This window comes from Papio anubis, chromosome 6, assembly GCF_008728515.1.
Source record: "Papio anubis isolate 15944 chromosome 6, Panubis1.0, whole genome shotgun sequence".
Lineage (NCBI taxonomy): Eukaryota > Metazoa > Chordata > Mammalia > Primates > Cercopithecidae > Papio > Papio anubis.
In genome coordinates, this window is record NC_044981.1 from 52199879 (window position 1) to 52212007 (window position 12129).

General features: G+C 42.1%; 1 protein-coding gene across 1 annotated transcript in view; it reads left to right on the forward strand.

The window, feature by feature from the left end:
* LRRC1 (leucine rich repeat containing 1) overlaps positions 1-12129 on the forward strand; it is a 129483-nt gene that overhangs the window by 1643 nt on the left and 115711 nt on the right. The window lies entirely within an intron of this gene.

Below are 12129 nucleotides of genomic sequence, written 5' to 3' on the forward strand. Positions count from 1 at the left end.
GTGTTCTTCTTGGATTAACTTTCCTGGGTTCCTGTGGAATGGATTGGATGTTTACTCTGTGTAATCATAGAGATTATCCTCACTAGGACCTTTGCAAAGCCCCCCAGGCTTTATTTAGCTTAGAAGCAGCAAAGCCATCAGGTTCCCTCAGGCTTTTATTATTCTGCAGGCATTTTCAAACACGTGATTTTTTTCTGGCCTTTCACATCATTAAAGATTTCACTTACCAGTCGTCAGCTCACTCACTGCTTTAAGTTGTGTAGTTTTAGGCAGTGATATCACCAGGAATATAGAATATGTAATTTAATACTTTTCAGGGGCTTCAGAATGACATTATTAAAGATGGAGTGAAAAGTTATTCACTAGAAATGATTCATTACTCTTTGTGGTATTTGTTTGTTTGTTTTCTTTTGTAGAACTGGAAGATTTCCTTTGACTGGATTGGCTTTTCACTCCCTTCTGCAGGGTTTGTGGGTTTTCCTGTAATGTTGGGGAATTCAGCTTGGCATGGGAAATTACATAATTTCCCATGCCAAGCCAAAATGTCAGGTTTTTCTGTGATCCTAAATGGAAACTTGTCAGAAGCTCAAAATATAGTCTGATGGCACTCTGTAAATACGGTAAATAAACAAGCTTTTCAAAGGTTAGAGGTGATCTTGCTAATGGATTATTATTGCTCTAACAACTCTTAAATTAGTATTAAAGTTTTTAGGTTGTGTGAATTCTGCTTCTCCCTGACTTACTGTGTGTTTTGGTGCCTGGGTGTGTGCATGCCAGGCATGAGAACCACCTTGAAATCATAGATATCTGTTCCATCCCTTCCATTTTTTCCTTGGGCTTTCTGTTGTCTCACCTCTGAGATCTGTATAACTTATTACCACTGCTCTCTGCTGCTCCTGCTCCAAACCCCTATCTCCTTACCTGCCACATCACAAGAGGGTCTCTTGTTGACAAGCCTCAAAGGTCCTTATTTTGGTGGCCATACCAGCTGTATGTTCTCCTCTCTATAATTTGTTTGGAAGCACAGCTTAAGGGGAAGCCCGTACCCCTTACCAGGGCAGCAAAGATATGCAGTCTCTCCAGGCTTCAGTGTTATAACAGCCACCTTCTTTCCACTGAAAGGCGTGCAACCTCTGGTTTGCGCCAGTATCTTCATTTTACAAATTCAGATTCAGGATTGAGGTGACTTTCTCAGGGCTATCCAGTGAGTTAGATGCAGTTGCTGGTGGGTGCTGTTCATCCAGATGTCAGCCAAATACAATTACTTTGGACACCTAGCAGTAATCTTCTATCCTGCTTCTCACACCCATCAAACCTTTATTTAGTCTCTCCTATTTTACTCATGTCATTATAACTTGGCCTTAGCCGAGCATTTATTGAGATTCCATTTTTGCAAGTTATTGGGAATATAGAGATTAAAGGAGGCATGATTCACAGCTTTGTGAGGAAGCAGATGATTTTAATCCAGATGTGGTTAGTGTGGGGTGGAAAGGGCACCACAGTTAAACTGCTCCTAAGCTATGGACTTGATGGTTACTTCGCTAATGTTTTAAGCCTTTGCATCAGATCCCTCATCTTCAGTTTGGTTCCATTTGGGTGATAGTCTCACTATTCTTTATGCATCCACTGACTCCTCACCCACTACCCCCAGTTTGATCCTTTATGGCTCTGTGCTAACAAAGACAGTCTCGCTGTAACCTTCTTGAGATGTCTCTGTTTTTGCTTACCTATGTTTATTATTTGTTTGTTTGTTTATTTATTTTTGAGACGGAGTCTCACTCTTGTCGCCTGGGCTGGAGCGCAGTGGCGCGATCTCCACTCACCGCAAGCTCTGCCTTCCGGATTCATGCCATTCTCCTGCCTCAGCCTCCCAAGTAGCTGGGACTACAAGTGCCCGCCACCACACCTGGCTAATTTTTTAGTATTTTTAGTAGAGACAGGGTTTCACCGTGTTAGCCAGGATGGTCTCGATCTCCTGACCTCGTGATCTGCCCACCTCGGCCTCCCAAAGTGCTGGGATTACAGGCGTGAGCCCCCACGCCCGGCCTTACCTTTGTTGAGCACAGAATCTCACCCTGTGGCACCCGATAGGTCTTGCTCAATAAACAGTTATCTATCTGTTGAATGAATGTTGCCGAATCTTGCAAAAATCTTCCTCCCTCTGCTTCTTTCTCTTCCCTTAAGCATATCACTGCTCAATCCTTTTCTAATATAGTCAGAATATGCAAGTTGGAAGCAACTTCAGAAGAAAAGGTCATTCATAGGATGACACTGTTTTGTCTTACTTGCCCTACAGGAACCTTGGCTTCCCCTCTGTACTTCCTCAGCCTTTCACATGCCATTGGTTTTCTCCTCAGTGTGCGCCAATTCTCAGATACCTTCAAATGCATGTGTTTTCCTGTAATCTCCAGCACCAATATAGCACTTCATGTAGTAGTAGGCAGCACGTATTTTAAATGAATATACTAAAGGCTTCACAGCTTTAAAAAATTGAATTTCACCTTGCCACAGAGTTCAGTTGATCTTTTGTTGATTGCCAGATGGCATTATCTCCAATACCTGCCCCCTACATCATTCTTTCTCATATTCTGCTTTATTTTTTCCTGTTCTTTAGAGCACATATCATTACCTAACTCCAGACCATATACTTGCTTTCTTGTTCTTTGTCTCTCTCCCTAACTAAAACATAAGCTCCATGAGTGCAGAGGTCTTCACGGCTGGACCTAGGACAGTATTTAGTACATAGTGGGCACAAAGATGCATCGATGAGTCCTAACATGGGTAGGTGGGCCCTGTTTCTTAGCCATTGTAATTCACCTTCATATGGTCAGACTTTTCTACACCAATCTAGTGACACTATTGTTGACACAAAGTCTTCTTTCAGAATCCAGTGTCCTTGTCTTGCCAGTCTTTGTTTTCCATCTCTTCTGTACTGGACACCTTTGATTGCCTTATCTTCGAAAGAATCTTCATGCACTGTAAACATATTTTCTATGAATATGACTTCAAGTTTAGTATCTCCAGCTGTGATCTGTTAAGGGAATATCCATCTCCACTTGTGGTAAGTCCCTTTTGCCTTAAACCAACCATGTTTTAATTTAGGTCTCATATTCCAAACTGACTGCTTTTCCCAGAAGTTCCATTTCTAGGGGGCAGGGCACCTATTCTTTCCATCTCAAAGGTCCAAGGACTTACCTCTGATCCTTTCTTCTCTGAATTTTGTTGCCAAGTCCTGCCATTTCTTTTTTCACAATGCCACCTTTTCTGTCTCAGTCCCTCACTCCCATCTGGTTGGCTTCATCTGGATTTATATTGTCCATTGCTGGTTGTCTTGTGCCGAGGTTCTTTAGGGCTTGTCTTGAAAGGGCAGAGAGCAGAGGTGCTGGATTCAGAGAGTTCAAAATGCTGCCCCAACACTTGGAGACTCTGGTCAAGCCTCTGTTTCCTTAGGTGTTCCCTACTGTGTAGGGTTATAGAGTTATTAAAGAATATGTGTAAAGCCCTGAAAGTGTCAGCACAGAGTTAGATCTCAGATGTCTAACATCTTTCTGGATACTGTGGCAAGATCCATTTATTTAAAAATAAAGTTTCTCTTTTTCTTTTTTTCTTTTTTTTGAGACAAAGTCTCTGTGTCACCCAGGCTTGAGTGCAGTGGCACGATCTCAGCTCACTGCAACCTCTGCCTCCTGGGTTCAAGCAATTCTCCTGCCTCAGCCTCTCAACTAACTGGGATTACAGGTGCACGCCACCACACCCAGCTAATTTTTATATTTTTAGTAGAGACGGGGTTTCACCGTGTTGGGAAGACTGGTCTTGAACTCCTGACCTCAAGTGATTTGCCCGCCTCCGTCTCCTAAGGTTCTGGGGTTACAGGCGTGGGTCACCGTGCCTGGCCAAAATAATGTTTCTTAAACTGGAGTTTGAAGACGTTTTCCTGGCAGTTATTTTTTAAAACCAGAATTTCATTTTTAATATTCTTTTCAATAATACTTTTCTTTTTTCTTTTTTTTTAGACAGAATCTCACTCTGTCGCCCAGGCTGGAGTGTAGTGACACAGTCTTGTCGCTACAACCTCTACCTCCTTGGATCAAGCCATTCTCCTGTCTCAGCCCCCTGAGTAGCTGGGATTACAGGCGTGTGCCCCCACACCTGGCTAATTTTTGTGTTTTTAGTAGAGAGGGGGTTTCACTATGTTCACTGGTCTCAAACTCCTGACCTCAAATTATCTGCCCGCCTCAGCCTCCCAAAGTGCTGGGATTACAGGTGTGAGCCACTGTGCCTGGCCAATAATACATTTTTTAAAAAATCACAGATTCTGTGACATCTTGATGACCTTATAAATGAGCAGTGCCAAAAGACTTTCTTGACTGTGTTTGAGCCTTCCTTTAATTGTCTCTAGCTAATGGGGGAAGAAGAGATGTGAACTTATTGCAGAAATGATTTGTTGGTGTCAGAAGATGGCTGGAAGTTGTATGAACAAAGGTTTCATATCAATTTGTTAGACAGAAGTGTTGGGTAGCTGAAGGGGTCACAGCGCACATTGGTGTCAGTAAGCAGAATGGGAATGCAGGCTACCTGCTCCATGCCGCTGTTGTATTTAATACATTGCAAGCAGCCATACAGTGTCTGCAAAATTGCATCATTGTTATCTGTCATGTTAAATTAATGTTGAGCTTTCTTTTATGTGTTTTTACCAGATTTAAAAATTATTTACCTTATAGTTGTATAAGAACTAAAGCATAGAGAAGACATAACCTAGTTTTATGTTTGGACATACTTCAATAACATTGTAATAAATGTAATTTAAGTGAATGCTTAGGGGAAAGGGGATCCAAAGGAATATTTCCCCTTTATAGTGCTGATCTATACATTTCTCAAGTTAGGGAAACAATTCTCATTTCTCAGATACCCTGTTACCATCACACAATTTAGCATTTAATTGTTTTCTGTGTTAGTCCCCCACCCCCCACCCCACACCTCTCCTCACCTCTCATACTTAAAAGTGAGAAAACTGAGACCTAGAGAAGTTGTCATTTGTCTGGGGTTAGTGGAGATTAGAGTCTCTGGTTAAGAAATGTTTAGTGAGTGTCTGTGACATATTAGTAATAATTATAATGGGTTAGTGGAGATTAGAGTCTCTTCAATTAAGAAAAATTTAGTGATTTTCTGTGATGTATTAATAATAATTATAATTGTCACTGCTTATTGAGGTTTAACTGAGTTTTAAGCATTATGTTAAGTGCTCTACATAAATAATTTCTCTAAAATGGAATAACAGTCCACTGTAGCCGTTACGATTTCAGCTTGGCAAATGCAGAAACTGAATCATAAAAACCTTATTTAAAAGGCTTAAGAGCCTTGGTTAAGGTTAGTTCTGGAGCAAGCATGAAACTCCTGCAACATGTACTGCCTTTACTGGTATGCCGTACTGCCCGCCTGGGAGCAAGGAGGCATGGCGGTGTGAAGAGCCTCTGCAGAATGCCATGACAGATAATGAGATGAACTGTGCCTGTAGGCAGAGGAGCCTCAGGGAAGGTGTCTAAGCAGAGGTGAAGTATGGAAAGATCTTTGTTTTTAGAAAGATCATTCTGGGGCAGAGGAGAGAATAGAGTCCGGGAGAGCAGGCAGGGGCCGGTTGCAGTGGTTTAGGCCGGAAGAAAAGATAGAGTACTGGTGGGATGCTCTGGGAGATGGCATCATTAAAGTTTTTGCTGCTAGGAGCCTCTACCTTCCGGTCTGGTGCTCTTTCTACTATGCTGCCTTGTGTTGTGCTTCATAAATTTGTGGGACGCCAAATACAAAGCATTGTCCTCCTTTCCGTGGACATATTTTCCTTGATTGTGGGGTACCCTTGTGTTCAACTTGTAAGATACTCACTAAAACCTGGCAAGTTTTGTAGTAGGCATTGGCTTGGGAGGAAGATGGACAGCCAGATGTGTTATGGGTAGGAAGAGTTTGCTTATTTTTGGTTTTGTTTAGATGAATGGGATCATTAAATTTATAAAAATGTACCAGCAGTGACCCTGGTAACCCTGTGGGTTCTAGTTTTCTGAGTAATATGAATGCGTATTTATGTTTGTTCTATACTATGAATTTTAGTTTCATCGTCCTGTGCTGGAGTAGAGGATGCTCTCAAAGACAAATACTTGGAGAGTATTTATTATTCTAGAGTAACTTGAAACTCATTGCTTGTATATCTTTTTAAAAAGTAGCTGAAGTCCTTGAGAAAAACAAACCATTTGGTTAATGAAACTTTATGAGAGTTGACAAAGATTGAGCCATGCTTTTAGTATGGTAAAACAGCAAAATGAGCCTGCTTCCACAATCCCAGTTCCCTTTTCCTGGGGCTGCCAGCGGAAAGGGAGCACTTTGACTCCACATCACAGGCTTCCAGTGAATTTCCCCTGTTGCCAGAATTTTGCATCTTTTGTACTGTAACAAACAGGTACTTGGGATTTCTTTAAAATGGACCCTTTACCACAGACTTGAGATTTTAGGGGTGAGCCACTGTTGAGATTTACACAAGAGTGTCAGAAATAGCAGTGTAAACATTTCTTTGCGATGATGGCAGGTCCCAAACATGGTCTTGCTGTGCCATGGAATGAGGTGTTGCGTTCTTTTTGGGTGAGGATCCAGTGAGTGCTGCAGGCTTTTCACTGTGCTCACTGAAGTCTAGGGCAAGTTCACCTATTTTAGGACTCTACTCAGAACGCAGAGCTGGAAATGTTTGCCCTCTGCTTCATAAGATAGTTATGAGGGGTGATGAGACCATGGGCCAGATCTTCATAAATGCATAGGAGAAACTTCTGGATGTCCATTAACTTTCTCTTGGGTATGATTTAGTGGACAGGAATGGTAATTTACTATTGCATGTGGTATTTTAGAACATCTAGTAGGGGGTGTGTGTGTGTGTGTGTGTGTGTGTGTAGTGTAAAATAGTTTGGACTCCTAAAATAAGATGTAATATTTAAAATTTTTCCCTCCTCATTATTTTGATCTAGACTATAATGTTTAGATTTCAGGGAAGTTGACTCAGTTGGAAGAAATTTGGTGTTTTTGTTTCTAAAAACCCCAAGGAATGGATTTGCCATGTGGTGAGTGGAAGGTGGTGTTACACCTAATTACAGCATGTTCCAGACTGACTCCTTGATTGTGTGGCTGAATGGAGAGGACTCTGTCCATCTGGCCACCATGGGCACCTTTCTTTCCGCAGTCTACCCCCACTTCTTGGGAAGAGATAATCAGGAGGCTGTCCACTGGCTTGTGGTGAGAACCAGGTGCCTGAATCAAATGAGCTGTTGTGAGGGCCAGAAAGTGGCTTCAAATCTCTCAGGATGTAACATGGGCTCTGACTGCTTGACTTGATCTGGAAGATGCTGAATAAGTGCCTTTGAGGCTCATGTTGTTAGTGCAGATGACCTTGACTATGGTGTTGTCTTGTGTTTATCTTACTATGAGAGTAGTATGTGTTGGATGATTAAAATAATTCAAAGAACAAAAAGAAGAGTCACTTGATTTCCTTGAAATGATATCATCCATTAACAATTTGATTTTATTAAAATTTTTTATTTTATTTTTAATTGACAAATAATTGTATACATATATATGGTGTAACATAATGTTTTGATACATGTATACATTGTGGAGTGATCAAATCAATCTACTTAACATACCCATCACCTCACATATTTATTATTTGTGGTGAAGACATTTAAAATCCCCTTTGTTTTTAGGATGTATTCTTATGGATTGTTTTCTTCTTCATAGATCACCATGTATTTGTTGTTATTAAAACAAAAATAGGACTCCCACTATATAAATTGTTTTGCTGCTTGTTCTTTTTATTTAACACCTTATCTTGGACATTTTTCATACCTATATATATAGAGAGAGAAGTGTTACTGCATTATTGCGAGTGCTATAGTATTCCATTGTATTGGATATAGCACTGTTATTTATTTTTTAACCCTTCTCCTATTACTGGATATTTAAATAGTTTCTAATTCTTTGCAATGGTGAGCCATGCTGGATTTAAAGTTCTTATATGTATTACTTTGTATACCTGTGCAAATGTTTCTTTAAGATACATTTCAAGAAGCATAATTGCTGGATCAATGGATATGTACTTTACTAAATATTGCTAGATTTTCATTTTTTTAGTCAGAGTTGGATGGAGGCCTGGAGATTATACAAATCTAACCTGTCATTTTGCATCTAAAAAGCTAAAGTATAGAGAGGTAAAATGATGTATTAAAGGAGAATAAAGATATGGGCTACACATTCCTGATTCTTGAGACCGAAGTCCTGTGATCCTTGCGAGATCTTGAAAAATAGCCCTAGAGGCTGTCTTTTTTTTTTTTTTTTCCTTCTTTTTATCTCTGGGCCCATTGTTCTTGACTGCAATTCTTTTCCATAGGTCTAGAAAAGGCCTTAGGTAGGCTTTAGTCAGTTGAGCAGGTATTTGTGCCAGATCTTTGGAAGACTAACATCTAATACTTGCCACATGAATGTGCATGCCAAGAGTTGCTGTGGGCCCTTGTCAGAGGCTTGTTGCATTTGAGGTGTAGGAAAGCAGGACTCCGGCTTTCACTGCTGCAGGGCTTAGACAGGCTGGGGAGGGAGGAGGGCATTGCAGACAGGCAGCTTTTGTAAGGTGATATATGCTGTGTTTGGAGCATAGATTCTTACTGTGGGTTGACTTGGTTCTCTTTCTGGAGCGAGAGGGCAGGGTGGTATGCAGGATGTTTGGGGACACAAAGCTTGGTCATTAACTTGTGATGACTGCATGGATCAGCACCCCCACCTCAGTCTCTTCTACTCAAGTCTCCATTCAGGCCAGATCCTCTTACTTGAAGATGAAATATGCATAGTTGTTAGGAGATTGTCCTCTTCATGGTGACCCCTTGGATAGGTAACTTGTCTCTCATTGTACTTCAGTTTACTCATCTGTAGAAAGAAGGTAATAATAGTCCCTACCTTATGAAGTTGTATGAAAATTAAATGTGCTACTCTGTAGACAGTCCTGAGAACACTATCTGGGAGATAGAAAGTACTCAGTACAGTTTGATCATTGTTATCAATGCTGACTTTTGTGGTAGAGGCCCACATTCCCTCATTTGTCCTTCCTTCAGATCCTGTCTCAATACTTGGTCAGAGTGATCTTTCTAAGACACAAATGCGACAGTGATTGCCTGCAATGGTGGCTTCCCCGCACCTGCAGGGTACAGTCTGGCGGCATTCTGCACTCCGCCTACTCCTGCCATCTTACCTCCCCTCAGCCTTGTGTTTCAGCCCCAGTTAGCTGCTCTTAGTTGCTGACGTATTGTTTCATGTTCTTAGTCTTCATTTTTTGTCGTTCTGCCTATGGTGAAGTACTCTTCTCACTTCTTTGCCTGTCTCACTGCTCCTCATCCAACTGGACAGAGCTCCGGAGCTAACATTCCTCCAGGAAGCCCTCCCATCTCCTCTGTGGTCTCTGGAGACACTTCTGACTTTATTGTTGCATCTTTGTAATTATCTCTGTTCCTCATCAAAGCGAGTTTCTTAAAGCAACACATCTTTTCTTTGCATTCCTGCTGCTTAATAGGGTGGTTGGTGCAGAGCAGGCATTGAATACGTATTTGAAGGGCATCTTGGGGAAAGTTTTCAGCCCTTTTGAGGAGCGGATTTAGTAATGGCTTTGAACCAGACTTGTGAGGGAGAGCTTGAACATGACACCAAGAAGAGCCGGGCTGTCTGTAGTCCTTGTGTGTATGGGTGGCACCATGATGGAGCAGAAATAGCACTGGCCTGGGTATCAGCCCTGGGTTCTTGTCCTGGTCCTGTCCAACACTAGCATTGTGACCTTGGGCGGATCATGTACTCTCTTGAGCCTCAGTTTCCTTACCTGAGTGGTGTCAACAAAGTCCCTCTGTGTGTTGACCCTCTCTGATGCTAATTTTATGACTTGAGGTCCCAGAGTGAACCTTTGACGAGTGGTGCTGCAGTTGTACACATACTCTGTGAGGTTGCTTCATGAGGTTTAGTAGAACCACAAATCTAGGCTTAATCATTATAATCAAGGGTTTGATAATAAGGAAAAGCTGTTCCAAACACTTACCCTCCTGTGGTCAGTTGTTGATTCCCAGAACCAATTAAGGAAAAAAGATCAGCAGATTTTCTTTGGTTAAAACACTCACACTCCCTCACCCCCAGCAACCTTTGAACACTGAAGTTTTTCTCTTTTGTCAGTTGCATTTTCCCAGCTTTTCGAAATGAGACAAAATGGGTGAATTTGGCTGGGATCTTTTTTGTGTCCTTATTAAATGAACTCAAGCAATTCAGAGGGGGTTGTTTGAAACTTCCCTTTGTGTTGATTTGAGTACCTGAGAGATTGTATTTTGGGAAACTTAGTTTGGGGATTGACCATTGTAAACATCTATGGGTCAGTGTCAGATTGAAGTGGCTTTGCAAAGAGTAAGTTAGGATCAAAGGCTACAGCTCTCCAGTCTCCTCCTGAATAGCTGGCTTCTCTGATGGGATGTTGGTATCAGGCTTCAGAGACATCTTGATTCAGGAATGGGGACTAGGGATGGGTCTCTGCTGGATCCTGACAGTTTCTCCCTGCTTCCCTCATTCACTCCACATACTGTTGAGCGCTGGCTGTACTTCAGGCATTGTTCTATCTAGAAAGGCAAATAAATCTCTGTCCTTATGGAGCTTCCATTCTAGTTAAGGATAGAAAACAGATAAGAAAATATGAATTTCAGATAGTTACAAAAGCTGTAAAGAAAACAAAACAGAGAAGCCAGGCACAGTGGCTCACTCCTGTAATCCCAGCACTTTGGAAGGCTGAGGCGGGCGGATCACCTGAGGTTGGGAGTTCGAGACCAGCCTGACCAACATGGAGAAAACCCGTCTCTACTAAAAATACAAAATTAGCCAGGCGTGGTGGTGCACGACTGTAATTCCAGCTACTCGGTAGGGTGAGGCAGGAGAATCACTTGAACCTGGGAGATGGAGGTTGCCATGAGCCGAGATCATGCCATTGTACTCCAGTCTGGGCAACAAGAGTGAAACTCTGTGTCAAAACAAACAAAAAACCAAAAAAAGACCCCAAAAAACAAGGAAGTGCTATAGAGAGTGATGCAAATGGAGATTTCTATTTAAGGCCTCTCCAAGGAAGTGACGTTTGCACCAGTGGAGTGGGGCAGCCATGTAAATATGGCAGAGCTTCCTGCAAAGGTTTGCAGATGAGCTTGGTGAGTTTATGGGCAGAAAGAAGGCTAGTGCGACTGGAGCCCTTGGCATGAGCAGTCGGAAATCCAGGTGAGGATATTGGCGGGGCCTGGAGGGCCTGGCGAAGAGATTGGATGGATTTTCATCAGTGAAGTGTGGCAGATCATAAGCCTATAAGATACCTGATTTATGTTAGAGAGTTCACTCTGCCTGCTGATTAGAGATTAGATGATAGAAAGAGAAGAAGCAGGGAGACTGGGAGAGGGGGCTTTTATTGAGAGGTTCTAGTGAAGTGCTCCTGGTGACTTTGACTGTAGTGGTAGCAGTAAATACTGAGATAGCTTGGGGGTAAAGTGGACAGTACCTGCAGGATGTAGATTTTTGGTTTTATTGATGGGGAGTGGGCAGCAGAATTATTTATTGATTTAGGGAGCACTGGAAAAGGGAACTGCTGTATAGGAACTGTAAAGTACTTGAGTCATGGCAGAAGTTTTTATGAGACCTAGAATTTAGGAGAGGAAACCTGCGTAATTGATAATTATAATAATGATAGCATTTTATGAGCAGTGTGCCTCAGTCTGCTCTAAGCACTTCCCGTGATTAACTCATTTAATCCTTACAACCATAGCTATATTTCACATAAACTGGTTTATTTTACAGATGAGGATACTGGGACACGGAGAGGGTAAATAACTTGCCAAGGCCACGCGGCTGCTAAGTAGCAGAGTAGCAGAGCTGTGATTTGAAGTGATGCAGTCTAGCTCCAGAGCCAGTGTTCCTTATCACTGGACCTTCCTGCCTCAAGGTCAGACATGGGGAGACAGTGTTGTCTGCACCAAAAGCCACCTGATGAACCATAAGTTGCATCTGTTCTGTGAAGGGGAACAGAGGGACACCCATGACCCCTGCCTG